The following is a 17,289-nucleotide window of genomic DNA, read 5'->3' as shown; positions in this document are numbered from 1 at the left end:
AGAGAGAGAGAGAGAGAGAGAGAGAGAGTGTCATGGATTTGTGCATCCCATTCTTTACAAGAGGCATTTATATTGCCTGGGGGGCAGCCAGACATTTGCAGGTGTAAAATTTCAGGTGGTAGCTAAACATTGTTGCCCAAGATATTTTCCTCTTCCAAAATAGCAATGGCAGAACCTTGAGTGTCCAAAGAAATTCTACACTGTTATAATGATACTCCACTCTTCCTTTAGAGCTCATGGCTTCCAGTGATCTCTCAGCTGAGCACTAATCAGATCAATGCTGCTTAACAAATCTATTGCATTTGGTACCCCAGTGAATTCAATGGACCTGAAAATGGGAAGCTGCTAGTTGAACCCTAAGTTTGCATCCTGTTTTATTTCCACCAGATACAACTCCTTAATCTAATGTATGACCCTGAAAGGGAAATGTTCAGTCAGATATTATTTTCCTAAGGAGGGAGCAAATTAAGCAGATCCAGACAACTGAATTGCATACACAGATTCACAGACACAAAATGGAAATAAATTAAGGAAACTGGAGGACCTGGGATGCTGAATCTTTGCAGTGCCATTTATAGCAGATGGAAAATTACCCAAATGCTTCTCTGCAAATAATCTATGAGATGCTGAAAACAGCTCAAGAAATTCTTGCAACAATAACATAAAACAGGCCATTTCTGCTATCAGCACAGAGAACCAGCCCAACATCGCTGCTTAAATTAAATTTTGTTCTATTTTCCTCGCTTCCCTAATAAATTGGTCACAAAGCAAACTACAGGACAAGGTCATGGAAAAAAGTCACGGGGGGGAAAGAATGCCATAACTCATCAGTATATTTCTCTGCATTTGCAAATACAGTTCTGGTCATATCTCATACACTAGGCAAGTTTGCCTTGAATTATCACAGCAGAGCATGTAAGAGCAAAGGAAAACAGAACTGGATAGACAGAGCTGCACATTCCCAAAGATCCCAATAAAAGCCCTAAGCCAGACACTGAGGATGTACATGCATTACAAATTTATTTCCCTTTTTATCAGATTAACTGACATGGCTCTCCCAAATGATCCTGGGATTTGCAGAATACATTCTATTTTAAGTTTAAGGTCTTGCTTTTAGTGAATAATAATAATAATAATAATAATAATAATAATAATAATAATAATAATAATTAGCCCTGGAGATGTCAGGGATTGAACCTGGGACCTTTTGCAGGCAAAACAGTTATTGTACCACTGAGTCAAGACACTTTCCTATTTGGACAACTGACTGTAGACCAGTAGATGTGACAGCAGACTGGACAATATGAGAACTGGGAAAATAAGCAGGAGAAGCCATGAAGGAGCTAAGGCTGCCTTATCGTCTGCTTCATTTGGGGATTTAGAAGGAAACATACAGTTTCTGGAGTAAGAAGTAGCAATCCTGGAATTGGGTCATGATTTCTTCAGTGGGTACCAATGATTTCAGAACTAAGAACACAACTCCAGACATTTTGAAAATTAACAAAGGGTTCACGGGCTTTGAAGCAATCAATATCCGTTCTTGGTGTGCAAAACAGCTCCATTACAATCAATGAAATTTTTACCATTCACCTCAGTAAATGCCTTAGGTTATTGCTCCTTTGATTTCAGGCTAATTTACACGGGTCTTTTCACAGACCGATCTAAACCATGTTTATTCAGAAGTAATTTCAATGGGCTTAATGTCCAAGGGGACAGGTCAAGGACTGTGGCCTTGGAATGTCAACTAGAATTACAGTGAACTACACCACTTTCCTCAGCTATGGATTGTCTGCAAACAAATTTAAGTACGCTTTCCATTGGTGTTCCACCAACAGTTAATTCATTTATAGTGCAATCCTGTATGTGTTCTACTGTTTAAATTGTGGGAGATCGTGCACTCTAGGAAATGTTAAATAACACCTTATAGCTGCCCACTGTGGCTGCCAGGTAAGTCCGTGATTTGGTGAATTGGTATAGCAGGGGATTTGGGGTGGGGAATACTTTGCCAAGAGCTCTTCAGTCCTAGTGAAATATACTCAGAGTCGAGAGTGGAATTCATGCTCTTTATTCAGCTCATAGTGGTGAGGAGGAAGGGAAGTTCCCCCACAATATCTGCTTTATATACATTATTTACACAATAGGCTGCACGTGATTGGCTAATTCCAGCATTCTCCTGTAGGCCAATCAGGTTGTGGATTCACTTCCACCTGGAGCTTGATTGGGTGCCTCCTGCGGACCAATCATACAGCTGCATTGTTCTAGGACCAATCAGACTGCTGCATTTTGGATCCTATTGTTCTAGGACCAATCAGACTGCTGCATTTTGGATCCTATTCAACTCAGTACATAACACCTGGACAGCATCTTTCTGCTCTATCTTTATTCATTTCAGGTTTTATGACTCCCACCAAACTTCAGAATATCAGCTTCAGAAGTCTGACTTCAGAGAGAGAGAGGCTTGGGAACTGCTGGCTTGATTGATAGGATAGACCTTCCTGTTATAAAGCCTACCCATTGGTTCCATCAACTGGAATGGGGAATGTTTGGCCTTTCAGATGTTGCTGAACTGCAACTGCCATCACCCCAGCAAGCATGCCCAATGCTTGCAGTTGCAGAGCTGCAGTTCAGCAACATCTGGAGGGCCACCTGATTAAATTGCAAAGTTGGGTGGGTCTTTCTCTTAAGTACTAAAGCAATTATCTTACCTTCACTTTCAATTTTGTTGTTAAGTAAGCCAAGGGCCATTAAATCAATGTGGGTCCCCACTTTCCCTCTCTTCTGAACTGCAAAGGGGGAGGCGCATCCAAGGGTGGTCAAGGGCACAGGGCTACAGTGCTGTGATGGACTGCCACAATTCCAGCTTTTGCTTGAAGGGTTCAAGCACTGTAAATCAGCAGCTGTGCCTCTGAAAAGAAGAAACCTGCGGATAAAAAAAACAGGCAGCGCATTTAGGCAGAGTGTTAATGCTCATCTTCTGACCTAATCTGTAAGAGCATCCCACCACCGCCCCAAGCAAGACATAAGATTCTCTTAATGGCCACACCTGACAGATATTGATTGAAGTGACAATGCTTTTTCTAATTGAAAAATTAAAACTTACAACTTTTTTTTTAAAAAAGGAGGGGGTGTATTCTAGCAATGGAAAAGAAACCCAATGCCTGTATCCACCCTGCCCTGTGTGTGCTCCAACTACAAAGAGTCTTAAATATGCATTTCAATAAAGGCAGCATTTCTGAACACAGCCGTCTTCATTCATGCTGGCTACCCTCTGTATTAGAATGTGTGCAGAAAGCGATGCAGATTGGGGAGGAATTACTAGGTTGGACTCACTCAATTAATGCAGTTTTTAAACATGTGGTGCTTACTAAGGGGTTAAAGGTAACTTACAGCCAATTTCTATTGAGGCTGGGAAAGGGGTATGCTTGAGTCTCATTTTAATACAAACTTATCTAATCTGTATTTTCCAATCCAATATATTAAGCAAAATAGGCTAACCTTTGAAAGTTGCACAACTCCAGATCCTTTGACATAGTTCTCCAGTCCAAAATCTTTTGCAATAAAGCTGAATATTAGGAGGGAGTGCACAGTACTGCTTATATTAGTGAAACGAATGTATAGAAATGCCTTATACTAGGGGAAATTGCTGCAAGCATTCTCGGATGACATGGATGATTTCATTTCGGATCTAGCCATGGAACTGAATTGGTCTTGGTCGCTTTGATGGATCACCTTTGCAGAGGGGCGGGACAGGAAAAAGCTGGACCAGAAAAGCTGGGCCATAGCAGTTCATGCATTGGTTACTTCAATAATAGATTGGCTTAGTTGGGTAAAGCATGGTGTTGATAACACCAAGGTTGCAAGTTCAATGCCCATTTGCATATTCCTGCACTGTAGGGGGTGGGACTTGATGATCCTTAGGGTCCCTTCCAACTCCACAAGTCTATGATTTTATGGATTTGTGAGTCTATGCTATATGTGGAGCTTCCCTTGCTCTGGATCCAGAAGCTGCAGTTGGTGCTGGAGTGAGACCCTGTTAGCACAGAACACCTCTGCTCAGACACCTGCACCAGTTGCCAATCTGCGACTGGACCAAGTTCAAGATGTTACTATTAGTTTATAAAACCCTTAACAGCCTGGGGTCAGTTTACTTGCAAGATTGCCTTACCCAATGTGACCACTTCAAGCTGCAGGACTGGTGCTATTACAGGTGCTATGTAATACTGATTCTGCATTTGTAAGAGCTGATCTTTTAGTGTGGCAGCACCCAAACTTTGGAACTCATCAGGGATACTTCGGTGTATCCCTTTTTGCACCTGTTAACAGCATATTTGTTTAGGCAAGCCAATTGGAACGTATAGAATGTTGATACATGTTTTAAACTGGTCTTTAGTTTATCATTTATTTTAATTATTTTGTAATGTTTTAAATACCAGGTAGTTGTCTAGACTGTTTTCCCTCCTGATAATTTAATTGTTTGATTCTTTTTGTAAACCACTTTGAGATTTTATTGCAATCAAGTGGTATATAAATCTTATGAAATGAAATAAATAAGGCTGGGGTCTGATCTGACAGAGGATGTACAGCTGGGAGAAAATGAGCAAAGAGGGGCAATCATGGGCCACTGCAGGGGATGAGTTGTGTTGCTCAGTGACAGAACATTTGCTTTGAAGCAAAAAGTCTCAGGTTCTATCCCAACATTACCAGGTAAGGCTGGGAGAGATTCCTCTCTAAAATTCCAGAGAGCTGTTGGCAGTCCATGTAGGCAATACTGAGGTTGATGGAGCAATGGTGTGACACAGTGGAAAACTACTTCCTATGAAGCAAGGAAGACTCTTCATGTAATAGTTTCCACTAACCAGCCACATCTTAGACCGGATAAACTTGGGGTTATTTTCAATTGTGCTCGTAAGTGGCGGAGCCATTTTGCAACTCTCAACAAAAAGAGCAACTTCTGATCTGTGAGCATAATCCCTCCTAAATTGACTGAACTTTATCCTAAACTCTCCTTGACATTTGTAAGAGCCATGGGAAAGTATTCCAAAGAACACAGCAAATGAATGAAATGTACAAAGCACAGAAACACTGGCAAGGAACTTTCCATTTATGACCATAAAAGAGCGACCGCTTACCGGCTGCTGTGAAGATGCAGCAACTGCGGCCCGGCACAGACATGACGGACAGACTTCTGGTGTTGGCACAGGCCAGAGGAGGGCATCAACCCCCCCCCTGCACCAGCTGTGCTAGGCTGCCAGGGATCACCCATATTTTCAAGCAATTGTGGATAAGCTGGGGTGTGTGGCCTAAATAAGCCAGAAGTGCCACACATTTGGCCTCAGTCAGTGTTAGATTTGGTCAGGCATAGGCAAACTCGGCCCTCCAGCTGTTTTGGGACTACAATTCCCATCATCCCTAGCTAACAGGACTAGTGGTCAGGGATGATGGGAGTTGTAGTCCCAAAACATCTGGAGAGCCGAGTTTGCCTATGCCTGGATTTGGCAACCCAGAAGAAATGGCGAAGATGGAAGATGGAGTCTTGGGCCTTGAATCAGCCAAGGAGCATGATGGCAACAGAGGTGGTGGCGGAGGTGTGTGGAGCCTCTGAAACAGCCGGAGATTAGCAGCAGTGGCAGCAGCGGTGTGCTGGGCCTTGCAGGTGACGGAAGTGTTCGTAAGAAGTGGCAGTGGAAGTCTGATGACCACCAAAGAGGCCAAAGTGGTGGTGCATCCAGGTACTGGGGGTCTGGATTTGCCCCTCCTCCCTCCCCCTTTTGCTGTGGTGCTAAACCAAAGGCACTTTTAAGTGTCAAGAGTTGAAACAAAAGCACTTTTCAGTGCCAGCAACCTCACTGGGGAGGAATTGGAGTCAATAGGGCAGCTGCAGCATCTACAGCAGGTCACAAGCTGTGGGATAGTTGACACTGGATGCGCACCCAATGCCTGTGCAAAAACCGGTGCAAAGTTGTGGCCTGTTTTATCCTAAAAATGGTTGGACTGTGTCCATGGCAACTTCACCCTGCCTGGCCCCAGTGTCTGCAGCTTCACTGCAGCTGGACCCACAACGAGACCGCTCTATAAAATACCATACAAAGGTGTCCTTGCTGAAGCTTATTTTCCCTGTTGCATAAACAAAACTTCTTTGTGTCTAGATTTTCATGAGCCATGCCATTGTTCATTCCCCAAATGTGTTATGTGTTCAGTGAGGATTAGCTTCTTTGAAAAGGAGAAATGTAGAAGTGAATTCAGGTGCATTTTCTAAATAACAGCAAGTCAACAGAACCTTTTGTACGTATTAGTGCTCCTTCAACCTGCCAGCTGTTTTACAGAGATCAAGGGACTCTGTTGTTTTCCTATCAATGGAACTGGCCTCCATCCAGCTAAAATAGTCACAACTAATCCCCATTGAAATCAACACAGTTTACATTAGTCAGGACCCTTTGCTTACAGCAGGACTGTTCCTAGTAAGATATCATGCTTCCTTCTTTATTCAACTGAATTTTGCATTGGTATACTGGAACAGGAAACAAAATGTTGCAGTGTGGACTATTCCTGTGCAGAGTGCTAACCAGCCAAGTCCTGTTACAGGAAACTCCATTCCGGATAGCTCAGTTGGTTGAGCATGAGACTCTAAATCTCAGGGTCATGGGTTTGAGCCCCACCTTGGGCAAAAGATTCCTGCATTGCAGGATGAGCCTTGTGGTCCCTTCCAACTCTACAATTCTAGGATTCTAGGATTTCATCTCCACCCCCATTGTTCTGCCTGGACACTGAGGTCCAGCACTGAGGGCTTTCTGGCAGTTCCCTCATTGAGAGAAGCAAAGCTATAGGGAACCAGGCAGAGGGCCTTCTCGGTAGTGGCGCCCGCCCTGTGGTACACCCTCCCATCAGATGTCAAAAGAAAAAACAACTTCCAGACTTTTAGAAGACATCTGAAGGCAGCCATGTTTAGGGAAACTTTTAATATCTGAAGGACTGTTGTATTTTAATATTTTCTTTTTTTAAAAAAAAATATTTATTAAATTTTTAACAAGAAAAGGGTTACATAACAATAGAAGAAAAACACAAAAAAATACAAAAACCAAAATTAAACATAAAAAGAAAAAAGAAAAAATGAAAATCCCTCTTTCTAATATCTTACCACTCATTTACTTATTTTAATGACTTCCTCACACCTCCCTTTTTTGTATTCTATTTAAAAAATTGTTCAGCAAATTCATACCCTCTTAGTTTAACCTTAACTGTTTATCCTCACATATTATAACTTCAAATTTTCGTCTAATATCAATCCATTCTTGCATATTCTTGTTTTGCCTTATTACTAGAACCACTTCATTTCATTCCAACGTCATTAACATTTAATAATTTTACAGTGTTTCTGTAGATAAATTTTAAATTTCTTCCAATCTTCTTCCACCAACTCTTCTCCCTGGTCTCAGATTCTGCCAGTCATTTCCGCCAATTCCATATAGTCCATTACTTGCATCTGCCATTCTTCCAAGGTGGGTAGGTCTTGTGTCTTCCAATGCTTTGCAATGAGTATTCTTGCTGCTGCTGTAGCGTACACAAAGAAAGTTCTATCCTTCTTTGGCACCAATTGGCCGACCATGCCCAGGAGAAAGGCCTCTGGTTTCTTCAAGAAGGTATATTTAAATACCTTTTTCATTTCATTATAGATCATCTCCCAAAAAGCCTTAATCCTTGGGCACGTCCACCAAAGGTGAAAGAATGTACCTTCAGTCTCTTTACATTTCCAACATTTATTATCGGGCAAATGATAGATTTTTGCAAGCTTGACTGGAGTCATGTACCATCTGTATATCATTTTCATAATATTCTCTCTTAAGGCATTACATGCCGCAAATTTCATACCTGTGGTCCACAACTGTTCCCAGTCAGCAAACATAATATCATGTCCTATATCTTGTGCCCATTTTATCATAGTAGATTTTACTGTTTCATCCTCAATATTCCATTTCAACAGCAAGTTATACATTCTTGATAGTATCTTAGCTTTGGGTTCTAACAGTTCTGTTTCTAATTTTGATTTTTCCACCTGGAAGCCAATTTTTTTATCTAAATTATAGGCCTCCCTTATTTGAAAATAATGAAGCCAATCTCGCACTTTATCCTTTAGTTTCTCGAAACTCTGCAATTTCAATTTGTCACCCTCCTGTTCCAAAATCTCCCAATATTTTGGCCAGTTGGCCTCCATATTGAGTTTTTTCAGAGCCTTCGCTTCCATAGGTGATAGCCACCTTGGGGTTTTATTTTCAAGTAAGTCTTTATATCTTGTCCAGACGTTAAACAATGCTCTTTTGACAATGTGATTTTTAAATGCCTTATGTGCTTTAACCTTGTCATACCACAGATATGCATGCCACCCAAAAACATTATCAAAACCTTCTAAATCATTGTATTTTAATATTTTGTTGGAAGCCGCCCAGAGTAGCTGGGGAAACCCAGCCAGACAGGCGGGGTATAAATATTATATTATATGTGTCGGAAATCAAGCCTATATCGGGAGTAACTGGCAACACTCCCAGGCACCCGGCTTGGTCTCCTGTTGACCTCCCTGGCTGCATTCCCCAGCAAGATCCAGGCTAGGTCTCGATAAGCGACCCTTCCTAGTGTGGGAAGAGCACACTCACTCCCCCCTGCTCCCCCGGCAGGGAAAAGGAGATAGACAGAAATGTATTTACATGCTTTTATTTCTGTCTTTGCAGCATTACAGAAAACATGACTGCTCTCTTCGAGCTCCAGCAGTCAAGAGACAAACACTTCCTGTACTTCCTGTACAAGAACAAGAGGAAGAGCTCATATTACACTTTGAGCTAATTCCGATGCATTGCCCTGTGAATTGACTGTCCCTCTGTTTCCCACGGAACAGTCCCAACATTCCATCATGTGATGTTTTCAAGCTAGCAGTTTGCAGCTGCATTGCATCCATATCGTAACAATATGTTGTTGTTGTTGTTGTTGTTGTTTTGGAGTTTCTCCCCACCCCCTGCTTAGTGTTTCTTTTAAGATCTTTGAACTTCTGAAAAATCTCAGGCTATCTTCTTCTTGTGCCTGGATGGGGCTGTTGGGGCTACATACATATATGTTCTTTAACTCACTGAGGCTCTCCCCTTCCACTCAATAACCCTTTCAGTTTCATTGGTTGTGTAGCTAATTTTATTTTGATAATGTGTTGGAAACGACTGAAGCTACAGGCCTATACACACTTGAGAGTGAGTGCTATTGAACTTACTTGAGTTCTTCTAAGAAGACATATGCCAGATTGCACTGTGTAAATTTACTGCAGTGATCTTTTAGACTAGAGTATGGTTCAATGCTGTTCCAGCAGCCAGATGCTTGCTCCTTTTCTTTACCCCATTGCCATTTGCAGGTTTTGCCCATAAACAGTGCCTATGCTTTGAGCCTGTGAGAGAAGACAGGGCAGCAGGTGAAAATGATAACCTTTCAGCACAGGTTAACGATCATCACTGTAGACTGAGCTACAGATCAGGATCTTTGGCTTAAATTAGCCTTTGGCTAATTAAACAATCTATGGCCTTTTAACTGTGACAGAGTGTTTATTGTATTTGTTTGATATCATGGTATGTATTTTTGTGTTTTTATATTATAAGATGCCCTTTGATCTTCAGATGAAGGGGGGAATAGAAATTTTAATATAAATGATGATGATAGGAAAATGAGCTTTCTATTACTACTGCAATGGATTGATGGGTAAGCACAGTAAATAAGAAGACATCTAATGAGTAAACCTACAGCTTATTGTCAACCTAATTGCCCTAGAATGTCCATTGCTCAACACTGGAAATCAATAAAATCAATATGAACATTGCAGAATGGCTTACAATGTATGGGATATAGCATTGCTTACAAAATGGACCTATTACTCAACAATATCAATATCATCCTCAAAATGATAAATGTATAGAGAAATGGCCCCTGTCTGATCATTTTAAAAATAAGAAATATCAGGAAAATATCCAACCATATGTTTTATTTCCTATGTTGTAACTGAATATCTAAAGCAAAAATGGAGAACCTGTAGCCTTCCAGATGTTGTTGGACTTCAAGTCCCATCAGCTGCGGCAAGGATGCCCAATGGAAGGAATATTGGAAGCTGGAGTTGATTCAGGTCTTGAAGTTCACAGTTTCCCCACCCCAATATGAATTTTATTAAAATGCTGGCTAAAGTGATATTAAATCAATTAAGTGATCACTGTATGGCCAAGACGGCATGTATTGTTTTCTCTCCTTTCATTCTTTGTTGCTGTTGTTGTTGTTTGTGAACAGCTATGCTAATTTATTGATCTAAATAGATGAACACCTTACATTTTAAGAAACCCAACCATCAAATGCAGTGATCTCCCATAGAAGTGAAAGGCATCCTTCATTTCTGTAAAAGATGCAGTTGATCAAACATTCCGGGTCCAGTGGACTCCAGTCATTGGCTATGTTGGTGTCAGGGATAGAAGCAGGCTTTGCCCTATCTCAATGGTGTCTTTATCTGCAGTGGTGTCATCAGCCCATGGAAGCCATGTTAGATCACTATTAGGCCTTCCTACTCTGTAATTGTATTGTATAGATTGCTGTTGTCTTTGATGTTAATGGAATCTCACATATCTTATTGGGATTGCTTTGCTTGCTGTATAGAAATCACTTTGGGGTTAAACAAGGGGAAATGGTCTATTTTCAAAAAATAAATACATACAGTGGTACCTTGGGTTACATACGCTTCAGGTTACAGACTTCACTAACCCAGAAATAGTGCTTCAGGTTAAGAACTTTGCTTCAGGATAAGAACAGAAATCGTGCTCCAGCAGCGTGGCAGCAGCAGGAGGCCCCATTAGCTAAAGTGGTGTTTCAGGTTAAGAACAGTTTCAGGTTAAGAATGGACCTCCGGAACGAATTAAGTACTTAACCCGAGGTACCACTGTACATTCATTTCTCTTATAGATATGACTATATCTCTGGATAAAATGAATACATGCCATCATAATGATGAGCACTTCAACAGTTGCTATGGAAAGCCTACAATTTTACTCAGATGTCTGGGAGGTTTAATGCATCATAAGAGGGACATTACATTAATCATAGTGATAACATCCCTTATCGTTTAATAAGTTGAATTGACAAAATGTCATCATCACTTGTAACTATGATCAGATGAGAAATTGTGCTGTCCTTTGTCACATCATCACCCAACAATTGGACTGAAGCTACGAAATGAAAAAGCTTGCTCTTAGTTGACTGCCACTTAAAATGAATATCTCCATTGACTTGAGGCCCTATTGCAGCAGTACTGCCAGTCTCAATCAGAACCATAAGTTTACAGCAAGGTCGTGTCTCCCGGGGTTTATTTTTAAAATTTATTTCATATTTATATACTGCTTGGTTACAATAAAACCTCATAGGAGCTTTCCCAAAAAACAAAAACAAGTAAGTTGTAAATAAAAAGCAGTTTAAAACAAGAATTACAAACGTTTAAAAAGTTAAAATCAGTGATGGGCTAAATGGCGGATTTTAAAAATATGACAGTTTCTACATGTCTTGGTTGGCTTGCCTAAACAAAAATGGTTTTAGCAAGCATTTTTTTTTAAAAAAAGAATACTTGCCTGATGTCAAGAAACAGGGAATTGCAAAAATGGGTTGTGAACCTCCACATCACATGCATTATCCCTAGGTTAGAGATGTGTGGAACCCCCTAGTTTTATTAAAAGTATAAAGCCTTCCCTTTCCATTTCTTAGAAGTTTTTCTCCCCAAGCAGGAACCTTCAAATTCACTTTGAAGTTTCAGTTTAGGTAACATTTAGTGCCAACTGCTTCTTCTTCTTTGCTAATCAAGTGAAGAAAGGAGCATTTTCCATAGTACGAAGAACAGAAGGGGAGAATTAACCATTGCCCAGATCCCCAGAGTAAGGTACAAAAATAATTATCATGCAGAAAGCAGAGTGTACTTAAATTTCTATGCCCACCTGCCTTCCTAGCCATAGGCCAAAGCTATCTGCTTTCAATCTGGATTGCTTAGCTAACCTTAATGAAGTGCTCCTGTGTTAAGCTCCACAAAGTACTCATTGATCCCTTGTTTTCATTCCTCTCCTTTGTAAAAGCTGCACTTTTCCTTGTTGCCCTCATTGCTATTTTCAGCACACTGTCACAAACCAAACCTTCAAGATAAGGAAGTTTCCAGCCAGTTTTGTTATTGCACTGCTAACCGAGCAATTGTTGCTTTTAAAAAAAAAAGTCATTAATTTTCAGAGAGCTCCTTGCTGCCCTTACCTCCCCACATACTGATTAAGAATGTAAATTCCTTCCCACCTCTTCCTGCTAACAAATGAGCAGGTCACTCCCATTTCATATTGATTCAACTTCCTCTTCCATTGTCTTCAGTGACCGATCATCATGCAGTTTGGGTTGTTGCTTTGCTTCTTTTGTACCCATGACAAAAAGTCCTCAGCAATCAGAATTGCTTTCTTCAAAGGTCATCTAATATATAGCTTTACTATATATGAAAACCTCTGCTGTATTTGTATAGCCACTGATATGTATTTCTATATAATTTCATCTTCATCTAGCTACGGGCCTATTGCCAGAATGAAAATGTGAAGAAAAAGTATATCCTTTTAACAGTATGACTGCAGAACTGCCTGTTTCCTGCAGAACTGCCTGTTTCCTGTACCATCATACTTAAACCAGATGCACCAGTGGCTGTTTCCGTGGCCCCCATTTGATGGCAGGGAAAAATTGGGGTGCCCCGGGAGCAAGACAGAAAGCATGGCAGCAGTAGGAAAACCATGGTCGTCCTGCTTAAATAGTGGCACTTGGAGGGCACTTGAAATCTTCTCTTGGAGAGACAAGGCTTTCCATCCAGCTCATCATAATATTTGAAGGGGGTGGAATTTCTTGCAATAAAGTTTTGACGTTCCAAGAGATTCCCCCCAAAAAACCTACATCCTCTATCATGCTTGAGTTAGACAAGGGATGTAACTCAGTGGCAAAGTATTGGTTTTCCATGCAGAAGGTCTTCTGTTCAACCCTTGGCATGTCCAGGTAGGGCTAGAAAAAGGTCTTGTTGAAAACCATAGAGAACCGCCACCAGCCTAGGTAGACCAGGACAATAAATCTTTTCTGGCTCAGGGGCCATGTTGCTTCTTGGCAACCCTTTGAGGGTCACTTGCCAACACAGATATTTCATTTGTTTTGTGAGTGTTTTTTGTAATATTCTAACGGGAGTTTGCAGAAACAGAATAGCAATTGCTAATTTTTGTTGAATTTAAAACGATAAATTATATCACAAAAATGAACAGGCTGCATTGTCAAATTCATTTCCAGTGCACTTATGATTAGTGATTAATCTGACCTGCAGTTTCCCTAAGTAATGAAGGTCCTCATTCATAGCCGTATATTAATGGGAAAACAGTTCTCCAGAACTTAATTATGGGATGTGATAGATCTCATACCAATAATTACACTTTAGTTTCTCACCGTGGCAAAACATACAACAAGCCTGCATACATTATTTTTTTGAAAGGGTATGTTTCCTGTCCTGATAAATGACTTTCTTGTAGCAGTTGTAGTCAATAAGAGCACAGCAACTAGCAGAGATGCTCATTAACACAAGCTAATGATTGATATGCTCGCTTTCCAGTGGTAAGTCTGCCCCTAGTAATCCATTCCTAGAAAGGAGTAGTCACACAACGGGACTTAGCCTTAAGTAAATTACCCCTGAGATCATCGCTCACGGGATAATGAGGTCCTATAATTTGACATTATTAAAGTCACTATCAATGCAAAGTAGGAGCTACTTCCCAACATTACCTTAGCAGCACACAAGCTCCTGACGTGTGTGCAGTTGCCAACACATCCTAGAAGACTCAAGAGACAGAGTAATGGTGAAATTGTCATATTTATTCAAATATAACAACACAAGATCTGCCAAACAATATCCAAATTATGTAAGTATGGGCAGGTGGGTTTGAATTAATTCAGGAAGCATATAAACAACTAGGCATGTAAACAATCACATTCTGTGGCTCCTCAGCTAGGGATTGGAAGAAAATTATTCCTCCTTGCTAAGCAAGTCTCGGGCATGTGAACCCAACATGGCACTCAGGTCCCACCGCCCTGCATTCACTAAGCTGTGCATGCCAGGTCTAAACCCCAAGGACCATCCCCCCACACTGAAGGCTGTGGAAGGTGGCTCACGATTGCACTTAAACCCTATAATTCCTCAGGATGCCTGTCAATTAAGTTCTTCGGTTCCATTACCTGCCTACACTGAATGCCAAACATACCAAATAAGTACATATATCAAGAGCAAATCAAATAACTCTACAGTGAGGAGGAGGCAAAAGAGAGAAGCCCCAAGGGCCAATTGGGCTCACCCAAAATTACCTACCCAGCCCCCTGAAAGGACCACTAGCAAAAAAACAAACAAACCAGCCACTGTGCATGGAAGATGGGTGCTGCGAAAGAGATGGAGAGGACATAGGCAGACTTCAATAACAGTCTGATGAATCCCCTCCTAAGGGGCACTCCTGCTCATGTGATCCATGAGAGCCCCTCCCCATGAAAGAGACCGAGTCATGTCTTCTCTCAAGTGTGCACACACTGAACTCCATGGGACTTAGTTCTGAGTAGTCATATATTGAGAATCACTTTAAATGTATGAGAAAGCAAAGCTACAAATGCACACAATAATAATTGGCCTAGAGTTCATTAGGTAGGTAAGCTCTGGGGTATTATAGTACAGAAGCAACTAGCACACTAGTCTTCAACTGGTGGGTCTGGACCAACTAGTGGCCTGATCCAAGGTGGGTCACAACATGAGCACTGCCACCATGCAAATATATGATAAAAGATGAAGGACTGGGTCCCCAAAAGCATGCTTCTGTTAAAATTAGGCCCTGGGTCTGGAAAGCTTAAAGATACCTGATCTAGATAAGACTGCATCAAACAGACAGTGTCTCCAGTTAAGTGGCCAGCAAGAAAAGAAGCTCTATTTCATTCATATTTACAACCACATAAAACCAGTTTTTAAGAGAAAAGAGTCTGAAAGTTGGACAAAGGGAACTAATACTGGAGAAATAAACACGAGAAGGATGTGGACAGGCTGAAAGGAGAAGTTCAGCAGAGTGTGAGAAATCTGAAAATTGTTAAGAGCCGAAGAGGCCTTAGGCCATGGCTATGAGAGAACTGTGATCTTTGGAAAAGAGCAGAAATGGCTGAGATCATGGGATGAAGTAATGGCAAAAAAAGAGCAAGTTATGAGGCTCGCATCTGTTTGGGGTTTTTTTTAAGAACAATAACATTTTTGAGTCTGGGTATTTGAGTTTTACTGCACAGATACCAAGAAGAAGAAAAACAAGTATACAACCAACCCATATGTAATAGTACCACTAGAGAACACAGAGTGTAGAAAATATTGGTAGTATAACAAAATATCTACTTCACTTTATAGAGCAGTGTACAGTGTTCCTATGTTTTAAATGGCTGCTTTAGGGTGAAACTGGATGTAACATCTGTAGAGCAGTGGGGCTGAAAATACCTTAGCTGCCTTTAATCCAAATGTACCTTTCTTATACCCTGGGGGAAACTCTTGAGGAACCCATTTTGCAGCTTCTCAGTCTGCTCATTCTAAATAGGAACTAGCCTTGCTATGTTATGGCACTGATTGGATAGTGCCTGTGATGTCACACAACATCCCTCCCTCCCCCATCACCAGAGACATTTTACAACTAGCAGTCAAGAAGTGAGAACAACATCATTGTTATATGATCTGAACAACTAGCACCAGTAAGCTGTCCCTGAATGTTCCATTTATTTTAAAAGATCATTTATATTGACATACATATCGCTTTGGATTTGCCCAGTGGGTCACTGGAATTGGGATGTTAGGAACTAGTACTGTTCTGAATTTTATTCTCCAATTTCTGAAAAGTTTTCTTCTCCTGTGAAAGAAGTTTCCATTTTTCTAGCTTATTCTCAAGGCCCTTGAGGATTTATTTAGAATTTCAGTGGATTGCAGGGTTTTGAGCATGGAACAACAACAACAACAACAACAACAACAACAACAACAACAACAACAACAACACATTAAGAGCATCCCAATACAGGGCTGCCTTCAGATGTCTACAGAAGGTCATATAATATTTCTTTGACATCTGACAGGAGGGCATTCTACTACTGAGAAGGCCCTCTGCCCAGTTCCCTGTAACTTCACTTCTCACAATGAGGGAACTACCGGAAGGCCCTTGGAGCTGGACCTCAGTGTCCAGGCTGAACAATGGGGACAGAGGTGCTCCTTCAGGTACACTGGGCTAAAACCGCTAAGGAGAATGTTTGGGGAAAATGTGGAAGAGATTTGCAGCGCAGCACAAATTTGAAGATAGCTCTGTATTACTAAATGAAAAGACAGTCAGACATAAATGAAGGGGGCACTGAGACTGATGGCAAATACTTCTGAAATGAAACTTGCTGAAATGAAAAATCTTAGTGACTTGCAGCAGGATTATTGTCTCCCATTCCAGTTGCCTTTCATAAACACAGGTGTTCAGGTTATCGCATTATGGACATGTTAGCACAGAAAATCCTACTGTGCAATCAAAGTCGGACTGGATTCACTGTTCAATATAAATGTTGCAAAATTCATCAAGCTTGAGCTCAGGTGGGTTTTCATGAACATTGATGCTTACTGAGAGGGCCAAGTTGAAGAGACCCGGAATGGTAAAGAGAAAGATTGAGTGGATAAAAAGATTAGAGAGATCAGAATGACAAGTGGAAAGATCAAGGCTTCCAACAGCACATTAACCACAGTCTTGAAGATCCAAAAGCAACAGACAGTCCAGGGTCAAGACAGTCAAATGGAAAGGAATGCATGAAGGGAGATGAGAAGAATGAATTGAGAGAGAAAGGTATATAAACAGAGCTAAAAACAACTCTCAAGAGTTCAGAGGAGATATTGATGTGAGTTCACGGAACTCGGAGAAAATGAATGAAAAATAGGAACAGAGATGGAGGCCTTTAAAAATATCCAAAAGATGATATCTTCTCATACTTAGCTTGAAAAGGTAATTCAATTTTGAGCTACTGTGCTGCCAAAGTTTCTTTAGAGGGCAAATATTCTCTGGAAACTATACTCCAGTTGAAGCAAGGTACCTCACAAGCCACATTTAAATTAACGGGGGCTCACAGGAACATAGGAAGCCACTATATATCAAGTCAGACCATTGCTTCACCTAGCTCAGCAAAGGTAAAGTACACCTGGACGGTTGAATCCAG

The sequence above is a fragment of the Podarcis erhardii genome (assembly GCF_964252035.2).
Source record: "Podarcis erhardii genome assembly, chromosome: 5".
Lineage (NCBI taxonomy): Eukaryota > Metazoa > Chordata > Lepidosauria > Squamata > Lacertidae > Podarcis > Podarcis erhardii.
The sequence above is the reverse complement of the archived record's forward strand: the minus strand, read 5'-3'. Positions refer to the sequence as shown.